Here is a 2,861-nt window from a genome sequence, read left to right as displayed (position 1 = left end):
CCGAATGAGAAGTAACAGTCTAATTGAGAGTGGAGACGTCGTCTTTCATATATTTTAGCACTTTGTCCAACCCTTCCACTTTGTTGATAATACGTGAAAGCATATCTTCAGTGCGGAAATTTTTTGGGTCAACCCTTTGCTCTTTTGGCTTTTGACGCTCATGGGGAGGTACCTTTGTCCCCTTCTCTCTCCTTCCAATTAGTTCCATGATCACTCCATTCCCTATCACGGTCTCTCCAACTATCATCACGTTCTCTATTCCAACCTTGATTCCCGCTCGACCTTGGATAGTTCGGACAGAAACCTCCACCTTGATTTGCAAGGAAACTCACTTCCTCATTATATTGAGCCTCAAAGTGTGTATCATTGGGGTTCACCCCACTAACACCAACAACATTCACAACTTTAGAACCACTACCCATGACATGTTTTGACAATAAATCCATTTGGGTCATTATTTTGGCCATGTTTTGATCTCGTTCTTGATCCTTTTCAACTTGTTCCTTTGTCATCCTAAAAGTCAAGGGAGACACTTAATCCTCTCTCGTGTACCAAGTACGATTGAGTTTTGTCATGCCATCAAGCAAAGTGGATGCAATTTTGAATGGTTGTTGCATAATTCCTCTTTGGACAAGCTGGTCAGCCACACCTTTGTTAATTGAATCTAGACTCCGGTAGAAATGTTGTTACAACACGTTGTTCGGGAGTCCATGATTTAAACATTATAGTAGAAACTTCTGGAATGTAGCCACGTCTTATGAATTGGCTCACCATCCAAGCATTTGAAATCTTGGATATTATCTCTCGATGCCATCATCTTCGAAGGCGGGAAAAATCTTATGTAGAACGTCTCGATCAGCTCTTCCCAAGATGTAATTGAGTCCCTCGGTTGATCCGCTAACCACTTGGTTGCCTCCCCCATTAATGAGAAAGGAAACAACTCGAGTCAGACTCACTCTTGTGATACGTTCTTGAACGAAAATGGACCACACACGTCCATAAAATTTTGGATATGTTCATGGGGGTCCTCATGAGTTAGCCCTAAGAATAAACCTTTCATTTGCAATAGTTGCAACATCGTGCTAGTCACATGGAACACAGCTTTCCCACAATCGGAGGCAACCGAATAGCACCCACACCATCCACTTGAACGTCATTGACATCATTCAAGTTACCAATGTCATCATGTTGGCCAAGTTGGCTTGCGTTGCTTCCATTCACACTCATTTTGTCATCTGTTCAAAAGCAGCCAACAATAGACACAAAACAAAGTAAGTAGATTCAACTACTACACAAGAAGATCACAATCAAAACTTCAATAAGAGAATTCTAAACACCATTCCCCGATAGCGGTGCTAATTTTTTATAACACTCAACTACACCTCATCCAATACTAGGTGTAGGCGATCGTAATCTAGTATAAACCCAACAAAGAGTTGGGGTCAATCTCACAGGGAGTGATACGGTAGAGAATTCAGTTAAGAAGTTATAAACGTGTTCTAATAGATTATAGAATTAGACATTATCAAAACCGAGCAAAGTAAATTATAAGGTTTGACAACGAATGTCAGATGGGGGTATTAGGTTTGTCAATTAACAACTCCGACAATTACAAAAACAGGGGAATAGATAAGTAGAGAGGGATTCCCGGGGATGTGATTGCTTAAAAGATAATTTCTCTATATGGGTAATCGTAATTTACTAACAATTGTTGAATCTTAGTGGGTAGGCTAGACTATAGATGCAATAGCTTTCTCTCGAACAACTATTACTATTGAAGCGAGTTCTCTTGAACCTCGACAAGCATAACACTATAAACAACCCAACATCTCAATTTATCTACTCTTTCGAGCTAGATAGGTAGGATCAAATTAAGATTCACTCTCTCAAACTGAACCCACCACAACCCAATCACTACAATCATCAATCGATAACCTTAATTCTAGAACTTGTTTCTCAAGCAAGCCCAGAACACTAATCTCGAATTGCATTTGCAACTGCAATTCATGAGTGAATACACAGCTATCAATCAAACCCACTTCAAAAAACCATTTAAATCAATAAACAACAAACGCTATAAGCTAATTAGAACAAATAATCACATGATCACACCCCAAGAATGGGGGTTTTAGCCACATATTATACAAAGTAAAAAAGTATTACCAATTATATTGTCTATGAACTGGTAATGATTTCCAAGTTTACAATGCTTCATATCAATTAAAATTCAAAACCCACTTGAAATCTCTACACAAAAACTCCAAAAACTAAGAAAAAGAATGTTCACGTTGAAAACTCAGAGTGTACACAATGGCAGGGTTCCACAACAGTCAATCTCCCTGAGTAATCGTTTTTAAAATCAATTTATACGTTCCTCGATTTTGGACTTCGAGGTCACTCGACAGACTTAGTCGAGCATCGCCGAGCAGGCCGACGATGCACCAAGTGTCACTTTCCATCATCGTCTTTCCTTGCCTCTTTGACCTCAGGCTTCTGTAACTTTAGGCGATCAGGAGTTGAGTCACCGATCCATTCGGCGGTTCACCGAAAGTCCATTTCCATCACCAAGTTGGTACGTTCACCAGGGCTGGCAATCTGGAACATTAGGCTAGCTAAGGGACCACTCGGCGGTGCGCCGAGTGGTCTTGGCGATCACCGGGGGTTCACAACACCATGTAAACAAAAAATAGGAGCAAAAAGAGTAAATAACAAAAAACGAAAAACAACATAATGGATAAAAGGAAGTGAAAAAATTATACAAAAATTAGAAAATATAAAAGAAGAAAACCCTAAGATAGAATTAATTACATTCTCTATAGATAAAGTAAAAATAATCCAAGATAAGTTAGAATTATTATATA

The sequence above is a fragment of the Solanum tuberosum genome, unplaced genomic scaffold, assembly GCF_000226075.1.
Source record: "Solanum tuberosum cultivar DM 1-3 516 R44 unplaced genomic scaffold, SolTub_3.0 scf00100, whole genome shotgun sequence".
NCBI classification, from domain to species: domain Eukaryota; kingdom Viridiplantae; phylum Streptophyta; class Magnoliopsida; order Solanales; family Solanaceae; genus Solanum; species Solanum tuberosum.
Note: the sequence above shows the minus strand (reverse complement) of the source record.